Below are 20289 nucleotides of genomic sequence, written 5' to 3' on the forward strand. Positions count from 1 at the left end.
TGCACTTTACTTAAATATATTTTAGGTATATTTTAACTGTGTACTGAAAATGATCATTGTAATGATCAATGTAACAATGAAGTTGAAATATACTTTCAAAATACATTATACAATATTGAAGTATAGCTAAGTAATATTTGTTTATTAATGTGCATTTGTTATTAAAGATAAAGTGTGCAATATGTAATATTTGAAATAAGCCAAAGGTATTACTGAGCATTTACTTTTACATTTTTGCTTAACAACTTTATCATCACCTTATCAGCTCTTTGAATCAATAACGGTTTATTGAAAATTGTCGACTTGCATTCCCATAGACATTTAGCCTATAGGCGTACTATGTATAGCCTATTGTAACTTTAAAACTGTTGTAAGCTAAATTAAGGAACACGCGTGTGCTTTTAAAACGTAAACAAAATGGAAAAGTTGAACTTTTAATTTGACAAGGCATTTTAAAACATGGTGTGAGAAACTGAAAAAGCAGAAGAGATGTAATAACGATCAAAGACTTTGCTCACTGCAGCATGACTCGTATCTTTCAGCAGTAGCACGTCCGTACTTGTCTGTCAGTCCGTAGCAGATCTAGTCCGCCAAGACTATTAAATTAATTGCCATTAACAATAACATGCTAAACTATTCAGAGAGTTGTCATGTTGGGTTTGAAACAACATAAGGCTGTTTAAGGATGTCATTGCCATGTCTCTGCTGATAGACCTTGTTAAAGTGTGTGTTTGAAAGAAAAAATAGATATTTAACTAATTAATCTGATGAAAAGCACTTTTTTTTCTCTTGGTTACGCAGCCAGCCTCATTTCAGAATGTGTATACAGTAGATCTAACTTTGTTGAAACGACAATCACTTCTACAATGGTGTTTGGATATAAGCAGCCTAGCTCAATTAATTAGCCAGTTCTGTGTCTCATTTCACCCCTTTAATTAGTTGTGAGTTAATGAGCTGCACACTAATGGGAGTGATTCCTTATCAATTGAATAGCTTTCAGCAATTAAGGCCGTCTCAAATCAGCAGGTGCGAGAAAAAAGGCCTCGGTCTGATATTGATTTGAGCATAAGGCGGTGATGATTCAACTGGACTTCATAGACGGTGGAAACCATTAGCACGTCTTTAAGTAAGACACAAATCACACTCCTCAAAGGATGGCAGACATTTTAGTGGCGAAAAAATCCAATGCTTTTCAATGCAGGGTAATTGCGAGTTATGCTGTTTACTATAGCGAGCCATGCTGTTGCACATATAAATCTGTGCATTATGTCACCTTTTCACTAATGATCCTAGCAGCAATGACACATGCAATTACACATCCATAAGCAAGTACGCTTTCTGTACATTCATTTTAGATCCCTTGGTGCATAATGGCACATCTTATGAACCAGACACTATAGACAGAAGTGGATGGCATTGTCAGGCCTTGTTAGAGTTTGGCAGATTTCATGATGCTCTTCTGATGAAGGCATGTTTTTTTTTTATTATTATTATTACTATTTTTTATATAACCAGACTCAAAATATGCATCAATTCAGTGTGCAATTTACTGTCTAATTTGACTACCTCCACTTCAGCGTGTGTACCCTGGGGCGGGGGAAATTGGTAACAAAAGCTTTGCATTTCATGCCTTTTTGATCCAGCTGCTCATTTCTGTCTGATTAAGTTGGACTTTAATTCAAAGTGCCATTCTCAAAGCTGACAGAGCCTGTTGTTTTGAAGTATTACCCGCGTGCTGTCAGAGAAACATTCTGGCTTCTTTGATTACTTATTACGGAATAAAAAAAAGAGTTGACTCGCCGTTATGTGGTCATGATGATTGTGGTAAATGAAGAGAAAGCCATTTTCTTGATGCAATGTGTATTAAGGGATGGCTAATTCTGTCATAATTTACTCACACTTGTGTTATTCCAAGCCCGTATAAGTCTGCAGAAAAGTATAATAATAATCAAATGTTGCATGTTTGACATTTACCATTTCATTCTTCTTCTTTCTAAACACTTGAAATCCTGATTATTCACAAATTATGATTCTATTGACCAATATGGTAAAACAAAAAGATACATTTTCCACTTAAAGTAAATGTTTTGCAGATAAAATTGTGCACACATTTATTTTACTATTCTATCAGATAGGTCTTTTTCAAGGATATTGTCATGTTTGGGATCTGAGAAAACAAAAAGTTTGCTCCACACAAAAGAGAAAATCATTTAGTTTTATCATTTAGAAGAACATGAGGTGGCAATAATGTGCATGTCTGCAAGTCTAAAATGAAACGAAAATCGTTACTGTTACTGTTACTGTGTGTACTGTGTGTAATTTAGTATTAAACCCAATTTACCTTGTGTGCAACCACTATACTTAAGTTTAGCCAAATAAATATTTTGTTAATGTGTTTGCTCCATAATGTCTGAAAATCTGCAGACCGTTTTACTGTGGTGGACACGCTGAGTCCCAGGCCAGGCCTCCAGAGGGATCCGGGAACCCTGTGACTGGTATTTTTTTCCTGAGTGCTTGAGAACAGTGACTGTGGAAAAGGATATCTCTCAAATACAATTTCAGACACATATTACATATTGATCAAAGCCGGTCAGTGAACATTAGTTGACTGAGTGTCTACAACCATGGACACTTGAGCAGGTGATTATGCTAAACTAACACAATACAACAGGACAAAGGTGTCAGCTAACACGACATTAAAAAGATTAATGTCTAATTGACTCCAAGTAAGCGCTAGTAAAAACCTGTAATTTATAGTTAATACAAATACAAACCAAAACATTCTCTAATGTGAAAGGTTATCCCCCTTTCTTCACGAATAATCTCAATGGTTTCACAACCAGAAGTTATGCAATGTTGTGGCATCATCGATTCTTGCTGCGAGTGACGACACACTGACCGTTCCAAGATGGAGTGGGGCATCTACGTATAGGCTACTTATATATCTGTTTCAGACAAGGACAACAGGCAAGAGAGAATCAAGCTTGTTAGAGAGAGACTTGAGCAAATACGACACTTGAGCAAATACCTCCAAACTCCCCCTGGACATTGCATTCCTATCTGAGGATAATCTAATTTTAAAGGTCTTGTGGCAAAAGGGCATCAGGAATTAAATTATGAATGTGAGTGAGACTAGGCAGAATTTCTTTCTGGTCACCAGACCACCATAGGTCAGCTTCCTTAGAAAGCAGCTCTATTTTACCTTGGGTGAAAACATTGCATTGAAAAAAAAAACCCAACCCTGCGTTCTCTTATTTTCCTTGCTTTACTAACATAAACTGAGACCTTTCCTTTAGAAGAATGTTCTATATGGGGGACATTTTTACTTTTTTCCTAAACCAAGTGTAACCCTGATGTATATATTTGTTATTTTCTATATTTACTGAGGGTGAAATTATGATAAAATGTTTATTTTGTTTTATTGTAATTTGAAATAACTTTGGTGAATATGTATTGGTTTTTTTCATGCATATATTAGAGTTTGGTTGTAAATGTGAAAAACGTGTCAAATCTCATTTTGGGTTGTGAGTTGATGTGAATTGGTCAATTAAGAGACTGACAAGTTTATGATCCAATCAGATTTGCGGAGGGGAGGGAATTGGAAACCGAAAAATTTCTTGAGAGGAGTGAGAACGTTCGAGAAAGATTTCGAGAGGGTTTCAAGACACAGTTTCAGCGATGTCTTTGAGTGTTTAAAACAAGAATCTGTCCTGTAATCAGAACTACTGCTCGTATTTCTTCGCAAAGGAAGTGACTTATTAAAACTTTGGACTATTTTATGTAAGTTTGCTGTCGTTGCACGTTTGGCTCGGCCAGAGTTCAACGCTGTGGATCTTATACTTTCAAGACTGAAACTGTTGTTGTCTCATCTGCGTAGCTAGCTAAACCGAGTGTTGTCTCCTGATAAAAACGCAGACTTTCGTTTCCCGGGTTGGAGATGTCGGTGAGCGTCGTCCAGTGACATGGTGAGAATCCGACGCCCAGGCCTGTTGTGCACGGAGACATTGCAGCACGTGGGACTCAGGACCATTTCAGTGTGGTGAATGTGAATCTGTTTCAACGCACACTAGCAACCAGATTGAGGTAACCAGTTAACTCAAACGATCTTTTTGTTTGCTCTCTGGAGCGAAGGGACCAGCTTCATTGTCTCGGCCACTATGCACTCAAGCTCCGAATCAGGCATGCAACGGGGTGCGATGTGTGTAAACATTCAAGTGCACCAACAACATTGTAACTGTGTTTTTCCTTTTATTTTCATTGTATTTAGAGTATTGGAAAGCTTAAAAGGGTTAGCAAACCTTGTAAACGTTATACAGAGTTATAAATCAAGATTCATGCTTATATGGTTAACTTTAGTGACTTCAAAATCTTTTCAAGACTGAAAACGGAATGCGATTAGAGATTATAACAAAGCTATTTTCAAAAACGTACATTCTGAAAGCCAGTTTCAAAGAGTTTGCATTTTCAGGACCTCAAATAGCTGATATTGTGTAAATAAACGTTCAAAACGCATACAAAGTTTTAGTTGAAACCGGTGTTGTGTAAACGGCCACTAAATCAATGAAAACAGATCAAGCAGCCATTTTGTCTCTCCTAACAGCCATTTTCCCCATTAACTGACAAAAAACTTACAAAAAATCTCATTGCCAGCGCAGTGTCAAAGCACTTTGTTGAAGACTTTCTTTGGTTTCTTCTCAGATGATGTAGTCGAAATCTGATGGGCTGGTTACAATGGCAAAGCCGCCTTCTGTGTTTCTGCTTTAATTAAACGCGCTCTAAGAGGAGTGATGGCACTGCAGCCCCATTGTGTCAGTTTCCAGGATGCAGATCTAGGGAAGTGGCTGATGCAGACTTTTTACACTCCGTTTTGACAATGTACACATTATGCCTCAGTGTACACAAGTGTCTTTCTATTTGCTTTCATCAGAGTTGGGGGGGGTAAAGGGGGTGACCCATTTCTTGAAAACTGTAGGATATGCCTCAGGAAACTGATTGTAGTGTCTATGCAAGGAGCGTTGGTAGGTATGCATGTTGCACTCCATCTTATGAAGAAAACTGCTTGGAAATATTGGAGTCAATGTACTTGGACTTTTCTCTTAGTCAAGTACAGCTAAGTGTAATTTTAAGTATGTTTCTGAGAAGTATATAATATGTATACTGAAAGTATACTTTCTTATTTTCCAGTTTAAAATAAGTATACTAATTTGAATAATCTTCTTTTTTGTTAGGGTGTTCATTTTTATTTATTGAAAAAAAAAATAAAAAAAATATAGTACAAATAAATTAAAGAATGTGAGCTGTGTGATTCCTGATGTGAATTTCTCACTAGTAGTAATAGATGCAGGACTGTGGAAGCTGTTTGGAATATTAATAACTTGAAGAAGAGACGTACATTTCAATGGGCTGAAAAAAAAAAAATCAACGGAGGACCTGGGAAATGTGCCATGAACATTTAAAATCTAGTTCATCCCCCGCTCGAAATCCCAAACAATTAAGAGCCACACATCAGAACTATTATAAGGGAGACAATTCCAGGCTCTTTCCTTTCTTATTTGTTGCATCCTTTCGAAGGCTTTGATGGAAGAGAGCGTGTAGAATGAATAATTTAAGACTTACCGAATATCTGCTGTTATCATGGTGCCGCCTTTTGAAACATTTGGAGAATTTTCTTGGTGTTTAATTACAGGCACAATAAAAATGTTGCTTAAAGATGTAAATGATTGCCCGCTGTCTTCCAAAAACAAGACTGTAGATTCGATATTTGACAGGGTTCAGCTTCAATGGGCAACTATGGATTCCTCATTCTTGACCATAAGTCTTTCTTTCCCCATCAGAGTGGTTAATAATTCAGAAGTGCGGTATGTTAGATTGCAGCCGGTGGTAGACGAACACGTTCTCAAAGAATGGTGTGGCTGAGATTGAGGCGTCTGCTTGGCCTCTGCAGAACGTATTACACTCATGAATAATCCTTTCAAGACTTCTTTCCATGAATAACCACCACTCTCAGGCCAAAATTACATTAAAAAAGAATTAATAGGACTAATATTTTGAATGAACTGTTAGTCTAGAATCTAGATGATAACCGTTTTCTCAGGTGCTCTCATTCAAGGATAGAAAGACTGATGTAAGTGGAGGCAATTCAGTGTCTCGCCATAAAAAAATTTCTGAATTTTCCCAGGTGGGAGCAGTGTTTACTGACAGCCACACAAGAGATGACATGAGTGAGAAAATTATCTGTGATAGATGAAACGTGTGGAAAAAAAATAAAAAATCTGAAGGAATCCCAAGAGGGTCAAAAAGCGTACCAGTTTCCATTTTGAATTTACGTATGTGAATGTATGTAACATTTCTTGTTAAGCCAGGGATTAAACAAAGCTCTAGTCCGAAAAATGAAACTTGGGTGTCATGCTACAGATACCTCAAATAATGTGGCTTGTTGCAAAGATAAGAGGTTAGTTATTTTTCAGAGCGATTGGATTTACATCTTTACCCTTGCGAAAAGATCTATGACTGCGTTCAGACAAACTACATCCACCATGTTGTCACTGTCATGTGACCTATTGCATCAGTTGACTTGGTTCACTGCCATTCATAACTCCTCTCTGGGTTCTCATAGAATAATAATGTGTCCATCGAATGCACACTTAGAATTAAACTGTTTTTCGAATACCATGGACTAGTGCTGTCAAATCGATTAATCGAGTTTAATCGCATCTAACATAAATGTTTGTGATATGATATCGCATGTAATAGGGAAGTATTCAGTTTCGAACATGGCATCATAACACCTTAGCAACTGCATAGCAACCCACTAACATCTCTTGAGGCACCTTAGCAACCGCATAGCTACCAATCAAAACTTAGTTTTGAATGGGTTAGCATCTTTTTTTGTTCAATTGAATTGTAAATAAAAACATTGCACGTAATGAAACAGGTGTTTGTGTCTCATATTAAATTCATTTAAATCAACCTGCAATAAAATAGTCGCATAAATACAGAAACATTTTCACAAGGGTTGCGCCACTGTATTACAACAAACTGAGCTAATGTTTTCTTTCCCTGTGTGATTCTGCCATTAGGTGGTTAATTACCTGAGATGTGATATGCACAAATATAGCAGCTTGTCTATGTATTACAAATGCATGCTTTTACTCTTTTCTAACTGTGATGTGAATAAGATATATTGGGTATTCATGTTGACGTTTATTAGCTAGTGCTGCCTTCTTATCTGCACACTAAATCTGTCAAAGACACAGATGAACAGGCTGCCTGCCACCAGTACTGGAGGTGGATATGCTTGACAACATGAAAATAATCAAGACTTCATTTTTTTTTTTCTCCAAGTAATCTCAAGTAATGAGATTAAGGCATACCAGAGCCTGTGAGGCACATGTCATGCACTGTACATTCTTGCACTTCTTTTCTCTTTATTAAACCTCATTTGAATTGCAACAACTCAAGATTTTCAGTGTCACTGGTGCTAATGCCTACGTGGGTAGTTATCTACTCAAACAGCATGTAATGGAGAAATTAGAATCAACAAACACACAATGTTCTCTGTTACAGATCTAGTTGGCAAGGACATAAAACAATTAAAAGTGATAGTTAAGACATTTACGTTGTTTCAAAAGATTTCTATTTCAAATAAATGTTGTTCATTTGAAATCATCAAAAAAATCCTGAAACAAACAAACAAAAAAAAACATTTAACACAATTTCTGAATGATCATTTGATAATAGCTGCTGAAAATTCAGCTTTGCCATCAAAAGGGAAGAAAATACATTAAAATATATTAAAATAGCAGCCTCTGTAAGCATAAAAAAATCTTACCGACCCCAAACTTCTGAACAACATTTGTATTTATATGGTGTGTTTCATTATTTTGCAGATTTTATAACTGGTAAAACAAAGTACAGCTAAACAATAAAACGACTAAATTCAGTCTAATGGAATTGTTTTTCCACCACAGTAAACCAAAGCTCCAATGTATGACCGGGTGCTCACTGTAACTATGACAATGAATTAATTCCACACGCGCACACACGCACACACGCATATATATAACACCAAACTGTTTCAACAGGCAAAATGTGATGCAATTATGCTGATAATATAAAATAAGAGGATAATATAAAACCTGAAATGGTTGAATTTGCAGTGGTCTGATTTATTTCTTCTACTTTAAAATTGATCCTTCTTGGCCATTGTGGTTTTGCCAAGTAAGACAAGTTCCTCTGGAACAAAATTTTTGTTTGAATATTTTGTCCTATCCCTACCCATAACTTTTCCCAAAAATCAGAGGGAAATGATCAGTGAAAACACAGAAAAGCACCTAACCCTGGGTATAAGCCAAAACTTGACATAGCCTAAACTGTAAAATTGTCCCTCAAATCTGATTGGTTGATTGAAATGTTATTCCAGGATCACCAAATATCCAGGAACTTGTTGTACTTAGTAAAGTCACATTAAAAGGGGGGTTGATTGCGATTTCATTTTTTTAATTTTAAATCGTGTGTAATGTTGCTGTTGGTGCATGAACAGTATCTGTAAAGTTGCAGCGCTGAAAGTTCAATGAAAGCAGAGATATCGTCTTAAAAATCAGGAAGTATATTGCCTACAAAAACGACTCGATTGGGACTACAGCTGGGTTTTAGACGTCACTAACCCACACATTTGCATCAACCCCTCCCTCTGGAATTTGCAAAAAAAGGGCATGCGCATATTTCTGCGGCTAGTCGAGTGCGTTATGTTCACCCAACTGTCAGGTCTTCCGTGTTCGAGTTTCCCACGGACGCTTTACTTCGGCAACAATGGATACAATTTATGTTTGATTATGTTCCTGAAAATGACGATCGTAATCTAGCTCTCTGTGCTGCGCATTTTACGGAAGACAGCTTCCAGAATCTCCATGAATTCAACACCGGATTCAACAAGAAACTGTTACTAAAACATGATGCACTTTCAACTTTAAAACCAGAGGCAGCAGTTGTTGGGCCACAACCTGTAAGTAGGCTAAGACTTCATCATTTTGAATGTATTTACACGTATATTCCAGACGTAGCCTTGTGTTTTATTTTTTTCAAATGCCAGCGCTGGCTTCATAGCTACTAGTTATGCTATTTTGAGTCTACGACAAACGCGTACAAACAAGTACTAATGTTGTAAATGTATTTTTCATGTATATATGCTTTATGACGTAATTTTCGATTTGATCAAGAACGTAAACTTGCCAACGCTGTTTGTGTTTAACATTAGTAGCCAGTCAGTTGCTATTGTTGCCAGTCAGATGCAATTGTGTAAAACAAAAGTGTCTAAAGTTAAAAAATGTAGCAAATTATCATTCAGAAACGTTTATTAAGAGCCGTTTGTGGTCAGGTTCTGTTTGACTCTCTTCATCGCGGCATTCTTGGTCCGATTCTGCCTCAAACTGATACTGCAGTTCGACACATATTTACATCTGGACCGGACCTCATGACATGCACGTTTCGCCCGTAAAGGTAATGGCCGTTAATCTTCTGGACAACGTGAGCAACAGTTTAGCCAATCACAACACACCGGGCCAAACTAACCAATCTGAGCCCACTGCCTGTTTCTGAGGGAGTGTTTTCATAGACTCGACCGGTTGTTTAGGGGACAGAGGAGAGCGCGGCTGACAATAAAGGGGAAGTTTATGAAAAATAAGACTTTTAAAAAAAGAAAAACCATGAATACATTTTATATTGCACCCCATAAATAAAATCATGCAAAGAAAAAAAAGCAGTCAACCCCCCTTTAACTGATGTTTCTTGTGGTTTATTGTACATTGTTATTTGGGAGAAGTAATTTTAGTAGTTCAGTGATGCAATGTCGTCATTTCCACTTAAACACAGGAAGCTTTGGATTCAGAAACTGATCGCGATGTCTTAATATAATGAGATTTCACTATTAATCATTATTTTTTGCAACCTAATTTTGTAATCTGAGCGCACAACAGTTAAACAGCTCTTTAAGTTTTGGGCTTAGGTAAGTCACATACAGTATATAATTTTTTGTTTTCTAACATGGATTCAGGATCAGCATCTGAAGCTAATAGGGCCATTTTCTATCAAATTCTTGACTTGCTGGCATGACAAGTCTGTGTTTATACTGGCATGCAGCATGCGTGGAGCAATGCCATGGCCGAGGTCATTTATCTGAGCTGTCTACTGTGTCCCAGAAACACTGAGTGAGAGAAAGATAGTGGGCTGTGAAAAAGGAGAGGGAGGTTTGAATCTAAATGAATTTGGAGTCTTTCAAAAAGCAAGGATTATGTGAAAACAAGCAGCAGCATCTCTGACTGAGAGATATTTTCCGATTCAGAGTCATCGATCGCAAAGCTTATGATATAACACGGGGTCATGTCCTCATTCACATTTTGTGGTTTAGGCTGATATCAAAGGTCTATTACCTCCTGATGTGACATCTTCTGATGTTGCGCCACATTTACTCAAGTGTATAAGTGTTTGAACCATATCTAACCTCATTTAGACACTGGTTGTGTCCTAATCTGCATACATGCACAATACTGCAATGTCTAAATTTGTATTTATACTACAAACTGTTTTGCACTAACACACATTTAGGACAGATAGTATGTCAATTGGTACACAGCCTTGTTTTTGTGATAGTGAGTCTGTTGTCTGGATTTTTTGGTTGTGAATGTTTGCATTTAAAAAAAATATAAAAATAATAAAGGCATAATTCAAAACAAACCCCAAAAGAGATAAATGAGCTTTTGGGGGTGTAGATTTCAACATTTTCTACTTTGAAGCACAATCCTCTAAAATAGTTGTAGTTTATTGTTTATTAATAGCTGCATGATCACAGGCTCTCAAATGACATGAAGCTTATAATTAATTTAAGTCATCTAAATCTCTCACATCAATGGAAATATTAAGTATCGCTCACATGGCTCATTGCATGATGGATCTTTGTGGTATTTTAAATCTCAAGACATCATGATCAAAGGGCAATTAAACAACGGAGTAAGCAGCAAGGATGGGAGAGAAATCAGCCCTTTCATCCTCAAACCCCCCACCAAATAAATATGTAAATAATTACATCAGATTTCTGCTTGAATGTCTATTTTTTTTTCAGACCTGCATGGTTCATGTTTTTGGAGATTTTGTTTTAGACCTTTTCCTGTTTATTTGAACATGGATTTATAAAAAGTAATGTAGTTGTACCATGATACAGAAATTATATCAGGTTTACCACAGTATTTCTGGAAGTACCATAGTACTTTTATGACATTTTAGTACCATGTCATTTTTAATAGTATCATAGACCACACCCCTAAATGCATCGAAGCAACTGCCATGTGATTGGTTGATTAGATAATTGCATTAATTAGAAATTGAACAGGTGTTCTTTAATCCTTTAGGTGAGTGTACGTCATGCCAATTTATGCATTAACTAATGACAAAAGTGCTGATACTAAAGGATAAAAATAGCATATGTTTGCAGATATTTAGGAAACATGCTGAGTTCACATCGTTTCTCTGAAAAACACATCTACAGTTATTTTACTTTGAAATGTGTGTTCCATGTTGAAATGTCTGTTTTTGTTTTGGTCTGTGTGATCTCGCCCACTGCCAGTTCACCCAATAGTATTTCGACACCCCGGGATGCCAGTTGGCATGAAACGCAGCGAATTGCAGCCAGTAAACAAACTGGGTCAGAGATTGCAGATTCTACCCAACCTAAAAAGCCTCGGTATCCAACTAAAAATCTTTATGAACGAGCATATTAAAATGTGGTTAAATCCACTCATCAACTTAAACAGTGTGTAAGTCTCCTCGGCTTTCGTTGTCAATTGCGCTCGTTCATGTTGTGTGTCCTCAAACTGGCAACCTGCTTGAGCGTCGAGTCTGAGGATGAGGGGGCAGGGGACACAGATCTCCGATATTTTGAATTTGGACTGCGGTACCTATTTCAACCATTCTTACAGACTGCACCTTTTAACAAATAAGACCTTATTGTTACCTAATACTGTTTTTGTAAGGGTCATATTTTTTGTAAGTATTGTATTACCATATTAAAGTACCATATAAATAACATGTGTTAAAATGATTATCATGGTAATCAGTAAACAACAAAAAAAGTTTTTTTAAAAGGGTGTTTTGCAGTAATGCAACAGAAGAACCATATTTGGTTCCGCAAAGAACCAATCAGTGATCAGTTCTTAAAAGACCCATTTGTGTAAAGAATATAAAGTACCAAAGAGGTTCTACCATCTGATAACATCATTGTACCACAGTACTGCCACAGACAGCAACATGGTGTCGGCCCAGATCCGGGCCACATCACGTGTGGTACGTGTGGATTCCACGTCTACTATATGTGGACGGTTCTGGCCCGACACTATGCTACTGTCTTGGAGTACTTTGTCTGAAAGGATTTCAGCTGTCATCTCTCAATCAGTGCATGAAATTAAGATTTCCTGTTCATGATGTCAGATACCCCTCAAATCTTGCCAAACTCCACTGGGATTGTCAGTGTAAATAGAAAGCCGTTAATTTTTCTTGCCAATTTCTTTTAGCAGAGCATCAGCAGTACTGTATCAGAGATGCAGGGGAGCATTACTCACTTCCTCCAAACATCTGAAATGTTGTTCCATCTTTTGATGGAGCGGTGTCTCCCAAAGGAATATTCTCTGATGTGTTTTTGGAAGACAAGTGATGCAACACTGTCAGGTGGAGGTAAAAATGTTGCCTGCCTGACACTGAACCACAAACATAAACATGTCAGAATTCATCAGTGTCTTCTGAGGCAAATTGAGGATGCCTTGAAAGTAGAAAATATAACTGGGAGGTTGCAAGAGGTACCCAAACTAATGACCAGAATTTAATGGGGAAAAAAGTCCCAACTTACTGGGAGACATTATATACAACATCTATAAGTGATATTAGAAATATGAAATCTTCTGTGAAATAGCATTTATATTAAGGTGAGAGAGATTCTACAGTGATTCATTACAAGTTTTCTTGCTATAGTTGACTTTGCTCACTTTGGTTTGGATTTTGTTCTTTGTAAATCTGCTTTTGAATCATTTGAATTGTAAAGTGATATTCAAATGCTCCAGCTCCTCTTAGTTTCATGAGTTTAGTTCATGATTATGATGTTGAGAGCTCTGACAGTGTCAGTGAAGCGGACACGTACTGTATGGATCTGCATGCAGGGGTGTTCCCACTAAAGCTCAGGTTTATGTGTGTGCGTTCAGAGGCTCAGAGGTGCTGGGCTTTCTAATTCACATTGTCAGCTGAGAAGGGAGAGCTCTCTCCAAGGCAGAGCTGCTTCTAATCATGGCCTGCAATCAAACACCTGTCACTGGGGATGAATCCCCCATCACAGCCCTGCAATGTCTGCACAGACACACCCAACCGCATCCATGATGACTTTAAGAGCCAAGTACTGCAGTCAAAACAATGTTCAGGTGGAGTATGAAATCTTAGTCCCGACATTGTGGTGAGATAAAGAAAACCATTTAAAGATAAGATGCTCTGAAATTAAGAGGCATTTTTAGATCACAAGGCTCAGAGAATTTAGTTTCCCTATTGAACCGCTAACCATTTGTCAAACAACAAAGATTTTGTGGTGCTCTATTACCTTCAGCCCCTTTTGGACCTGTTTTTAACATCGGATCACAGGCCAACTGCTCTAATTAGAGGTGTAAACGGGATCCAAAGCGTTTTGTCGGAAGTGTTCATCATTAAAACTGCTATATATGAATCTCACTACATCCTCATTAGAACTTATCAGTACTCATGCCAATCAGAAACTAGGAAATCAGGCTTTGTGATAAACTGCGGATAGCTTGTGATTGCAGTATAGCTGAAGTGTGTGGAGTATAAAAAAAACTTGGGTGAAGAGGAATGCATTTCCTCATGAAATTACAATGAAATCTTCACCTGCTGCATGTCTTGAGCAGTGGATGTCTTGTGCTGTGCATCTAATACTGTAAACGTTGCTCCATTAAAGATTCATCGAGACCTCGGCATGTGTAACCATGCACATTGACACTAATGATGTCTCGCCTGTTGCCTGGGAAAAACAGCAATCCTATGGGCCCAAAAGGGGAAGGCATGTGCATCCTCATTATCAACGCTTGCATACGCGGCCGATCGGAGTGGGTTAATTAGTATGTTATGAGCAGGCCGCAGTGCTACAGTCAGCTTAGAGTACTGATCTTTTCTGAGTCACAGCACCCTGGAGCTCTCATGATAGACAACTCTGATCCCTAGCTCTCTCGTGCCTTACGCCGGGTAATGATGCCACTTACAGCTAACAATGACTGCATTCAATCTGTGAGATGTTATAATGGTGTTTTGAATGGATAGTTTTATGTTTTATTCTTGTCAGTTATGCTGTTCGGTAATAGGTTGCCTACACTGCTTGCCGTGAATTTTCTTCTTGTCTGTCAGCTTTCATCATTAACCTGCTACAGAATTCAAGTCTAAATGACTGAAATGCCTCGGTGCACATGCAATGATGTGGACAAAGGGATTTACTTAAAAAAAAAAAAAATTGTAATACAAGGTTTACTGCCGAACTGCATTCTTTTTGCTCAGGAGTTTTGCAGCCTTTGCTGCTTTCCAAACAAACAAGCATCACAGGTTATCCGATCACCCAATAAGCAGTGGGCCTGTCACAAGAGGTCTCAGCCACTGCACAAGGAAATTTCTGTTGCTATAGCTACCCGTGCATGCCATCAAAAGCTCCCAAGTCTCATGCTTTCATGGCACTTGTTAAATATCTTGTTTTGTGTCAGACCTTTGTCGGATAATAAAAAGGCACCACACGGACCACCCACTTTCACTGACCGCTATATATATATATATGTGTTTATGTACATACACACTCTGTTCAGAAAGGAGTAACATCTCATAGCAATCCCGCTCTGATCACAGACTCATTATTCAATTTCTGTTCATCAAATGTCTTTACTCGGTTGTTGAAGCTTATGTTTGAACAGCTTATGTTTGAAAGTGGGAGGACATTTCTCTTCTCTTCTTTTTTTTTCTTTTTTTTCCTGAGTATTTTGAGCAGCACAACTGTTTTCAACATTGATGATAAGAAATATTTTGTGAGCATGATCAAATCTGCATATTAGAATAATTTCTGAACCGTCATGTGACTGAAATCTGTAGTAATGGATGGTGAAAATTCAGCTTTGCCATCACAGGAATAAGTAAAACTTTAAAATATATTAAAACACAAATAAGAAAATAAAAACCTGGAAGTGGAAACATTCCTTAGAGATTTTGGTTCCTGGAAATTTATTGGCTGCACATCCATGATGCAAACCTCCCGTTCCACCACATCCCAAAGATGCTCTATTGGATTGAGACCTGGTGACTGTGGAGACCATTTGAGTAAAGTGAGCTCAATATTATGTTCAAGAAACCATTTTGGGCTTTGTGACTGTCACGGTTCAAGAATTCGTTATCCTTCTTGTCTCATGTCATTCTTATTGTGTGGGCGTGGTCACAGATCACTACTGCTGATCAGCTGCATCTCGTCCACTGCGCCAGCTGCATCTGATCAGCAGTGCCATATACTCACAATTTTGTCTTGTCTTTTATTTACAAATAAACAAGACTTAAGCTGCTTTTGCCTTCTCCTCCTTATTCGCACATGACAGAACGATCTGACCAAGGGATCGAGGCAGCAGGTGAAACTTTGAATATTTGGTCATGCCGTTTGGGCTGTCCAACTTCCCAGAAGTTTTCCAGGCACTTGTCAATGATGTGCTGCGAGATATTGTAGATCGGTACATATACAGTATGTCTACCTGAACGACATATTGATTTTCTTTTCTTCACTCCAGGAACACGTGCAGCACGTCCAACGAGTACTTCAGAGGTTCCTAGAGAATAGGCTTTTTGTCAAGGCAGAGAAATGCAATATTTTTCTAGGATACATTGTCTTGTCTGAGGGAGTGCGTATGGATCCTGATAAGGTTATTGCTGTTTTAGATTGGCAGAGTCCAGATTCCTGTAAGGCCTGTAAGTTTTCAGGGTTTTGCCAATTTCTATAGGCATTTCATTTGCAATTTCAGCCAACTAGCCGCTCCTTTGACTGGCTTGACCTCCCCCAGAACTCCGTTCAGGTGGTCCGATACAGCCAAGGCTGTATTTGCCAAACTGAAAAGTAGCTACGTTTCATCTCCCATCTTGATAGCCCCTGATCCCTCACATCAGTTTGTGTCGTGGTGGAGGTTGATGCATCAGAGGTGGGGAAAGGCACAGTTCTTTCCCAATGCTCTTCCACAGATGACAAGATGCATCCGTATGCAGTTTTGTATGCATTTCGGGTTTTTTTTTTGGTTAAGCAACGAGTCTGGTGGCCATTAATGGCTCGCAACATTTCTAGTTTTGTCTTGACTTGCTCGGTTTGTGCCACTGGTAAGACCTCCAATCGACCCCAGATGGGTTATTCCAATCTGTCTGTCCCTTCAAGACCCTGGTCTCACATTGTGCTAGAATTTATCACCACCCTCCCAGGGCAAGATGGTCATTTTGACCGTAGTGGACCGGTTCTCGAAGGCGGCTCATTTCATTTCCTTACCCAAATTACCTTCTGCCAAGGAGACAGTGGTGACTGTGGTAGACCACGTTTTTCGCTTACACGGCCTCTCGATAGACTTGGTTTCCGTCAGGGGTCCCAATTTGTGTCCAAATTTTGGCGAGAATTTTGTAAATCATTGGGACTGACCGTCAGTCTATCCTCTGGGTTTCATCCCCAGAGCAATGGCCAAACCGAGAGAGCCAACCAGGATCTGGAAAGAGTGTTGTGACATTTGGTATTCAAGAATCCTTCCTCTTGGAGTTAGCAGCTCTCAAAATCAGTTTTGTGAGGTACCTACAGTATATGTGCAAACGCTGCCTGCAAAGTCATTTTCTGATAGGGGCAGCGAGGTAACAAGTTGTTTCTACATGCCTAAATCCATTGAGTTGCTGCCATGGGATTGGCTGATTAAATACTTGTGTTAACAAGCAGTTGAACAGGTGTACCTAATAAGTAGCCTGCGTGTGTGTGTTACATTTTAGACACAATATTGGCAGTTATTTTGTTTATCATTTTATCTTTTTTGCTCCGTCAACAAGAATAGTTACAAACAAAGCAACAGTATAACCACTGCAACACAGTTGTTTGGAAAAAATCATTTAAGTCAATGAATCATTTAGTTTCTTAATTTAATTAATTTGTGAACAAATCAGTTTAATAAATGATGCAATGAGTCACTAAAAGTCTGTCAGCTTCATTCCTGAATGAAACACGATAGTAGCCTACTGTATGATTGTATAAATCGATGAATTCAGTGAATCACTCATGAATATTTATTTTATTTAAACTTTCCATACATATTTTAACCACTTTTCAGTACTGCTTTATGTTCCCTGACATTTCCTAAACTGATCAATAGAAAACGGAAACCCAAATACTGAAATGTACACATGGCACATTTATGAGACATTCTCAGAATCTTTGTATTGGTTTTTGCACCATCCACCATGGCAGCTAAATATTAATTTCTAACTGAATTTGATTAAATTCATGGCATGCTGGCAGGGTGGCATTTTGTAGTGGACACGTGTGACCTTTTGCGGTCACTCCAATAAAACATGCTCTGTGTACACTGTAACATTTTTTTTGTCTCTGAATTCAAACAGATTCATAAAATCCAACATTTTAGTGTCTGTGACTTGAATGCGAATGACTTGGCATTTTTTGTTTTGAATATGTATAATTCATGTATAATTTACTTCTTTAGTTTTGTTTGCTTGAGGCTTATGTGCAGAACAGCGAGTAAGAGTGTAGCCAAAGAACATATTAACATATGTCAACCCATGGGATCTGGGTTTGTGCCATTCATTCCAATGCAAACCCATGCCAGTGCCCCTCTTAAATGTTAAAAGCCATTTTTAATTTATGAGCAAACAATATAATTATGTTGCCTGTGCACAACTACATCGTTTAATAGATTTCTATTCAGTGTAATGGTCATGGCTGATAATGTTTACCCATCAATTTGCTTAGTGAACGTGTATTTATTTAATAGACCTAATGATCAATGATCATAACTCAAAGCTTCACAAAATGACATTTGCATTACATCAAACATGTTTTATCAGTTTAACATGACATTATGCAGGCCTATTCAAATGTGTATAAATGGTTTGTAAATTAAGTACATTCAATGTAAATCAGTTATGTCATACTATCCATAATTTTTGGACAAGCATTTGATATCTATAAAATATTAGGTGTTTTACTTTTCCGACTATTTGCATGGTAAAAATAAACTGGGACAAGGATGTCTGATCACTACTCAAGGCTTTGCTCTGAGAATGATTGAAAAAGAAACACTCAAAGAATGCTTGGCCAGCAGGTCCTGTTATTTTCTGTGTTGTTGCGACTCACTGAACGGCTTTCCTTTTTTTTTTCTGCTTTGACGGTCATCAGACAGATGCTCTGAGAGCCATGATTAACACAATGGAACTAATCACACTGCTAGCCATCGGTGTGTCCACCAAACTTGACAGCCAGCTGTCCTCCCTGTATTAAAGTGTCCTGGCTCCTGATTAAAAGAATCTCAGCTCACACATAAGCTTGGTCCTAAAATCTATCTAGTTGCCTTTTTGTGTACTGCCTGCAGAACATCCATGCTCGTGTAATGCAAAAACATGCAGGCAACATCTGGTACAAGTGGATTCAACACATACCAGATGTGGGCCGAATCTGGCCCGGCGCTATGTTGCTGTCTGGGACTTGATCAGTGGTTCTCAAACTTGTATTACTTGACAATATTTGCAGGTCTAATATTGGTTAGTTTTAACTCTAAATAAAAATACATTTGTGAATCGATTGTGAAAATATTTAAAACGTCATCCTCTGGACCCCTTGGAAGTTTTCTGGTTGAGCAAACCACTGTTCTATGTGAAGTTTGCTAACTGTTTTTACTCGTTTGGTAGTTTTTAAGCACACCATGTTTTTAGAAACTTTCTTGTGACACCTGCATTGTGTTCCACGCTGTTGCGCTCTGCCAAGCTGTTTTTCAATGCAAGAGTGCGTTTTGTGCGTGAACAGCCCCTAAGGCATCATCCGAACTGAAATGGTTGCTGATTTGGAACACTATGGTAATAACTATCATGCTGTGTCCCAATTCCCCTACTATGCCATGAAAGTATGTACTCTTAGGGCATAGTACATAGACAAAGTAAAGAAAAAGTACATACTTTTGAGCGTGTAGCAAAAGAGTAGACAAGCTTTGGGAAATACTATCACGTCATGCAATTGCGTCTTTAACGGTCGCTCTCTGTCGCATCCTTTCACTGTAAACTGGCCTGTCAATCATATTGTCACTGTTAAAATCCTCCCTTTCATTTAATTTCCTACCGAATCGGACAGAAATGCACACAGTAGCTCTTTGATCCTCAGTCGCAGGTCTTTCATGCGGAGAATTCTCCTCATATTAATGCATAATGCATTTAAAAGGAAATGGCCAAAATGATATTTATAAAGGTCGACATTGTTATTGCAGATGAAATATAACACGGACAGCATTAAATAAATATTTCAGGTTAAACTTTGATTATTAGTCACTCAAACCCTGCATTTAAACGTCTCACCGTCGGTTGTGCATATCCGTCATGTTTTTAACGATTTTTAATGTGTTTGTAGTTCTGAAATGAATCCTCCTCCAGAGCTCAATGGGTTGTGGGCAATATTTGCATTTATAGTGTGTATGGATCCACTATTTAAAAATCTACTGGAAATAGTAGACCATCAAGGGAATTTTGACACTCTTTTCAAAATATATGCTTTAGGGCACACTTCTCATACTATTTAGGATGGACAATATGGACATTGGGACACAGGGTCTGTGTCATACAAATAGCAGTCCTTACAGATCTAAACTAACAACAAGGAGTGCCATTTGTGTCCACAACAGACACTAAACACAAAAAATGCAAGCTTGAATATATTAATTCAAACTAATTATAATCTAATAAACTATTCATATAAAGTTTATCATGTAATTAAAAGAGGAGTATATGCATTTGAAATATGTCTGAATGTTCTATACAAAATATAATATATAAAAGCCTAAAATGTTTTATACGGGCTGCCATTTCCATGTGCTTGAGATGCATAAAATGCTGTCCAGGTAAGAAGCTCACTAGGTTTTAGAAGAGAGTCTTAAGGTGAGTGAAGGTTTGGTGACAATGCAAATGTTGTGTGGACACATGAAAATTATACACATG

At 38.0% G+C, this 20289-nt stretch overlaps 1 long non-coding RNA gene across 1 annotated transcript; it reads left to right on the top strand.

The window, feature by feature from the left end:
* The first annotated feature begins 3600 nt into the window (after window positions 1-3600).
* On the top strand, window positions 3601-5429 carry LOC120460934 (uncharacterized). The gene is made up of 3 exons (XR_005618053.2): window positions 3601-3780; window positions 3916-4083; window positions 4699-5429. It is a non-coding gene; the product is annotated as an uncharacterized LOC120460934 (long non-coding RNA).
* The last annotated feature ends 14860 nt before the right edge of the window (window positions 5430-20289 follow it).

The sequence above is a fragment of the Pimephales promelas genome, chromosome 8 (assembly GCF_988280905.1).
Source record: "Pimephales promelas chromosome 8, fPimPro1.hap1.1, whole genome shotgun sequence".
NCBI lineage: Eukaryota > Metazoa > Chordata > Actinopteri > Cypriniformes > Leuciscidae > Pimephales > Pimephales promelas.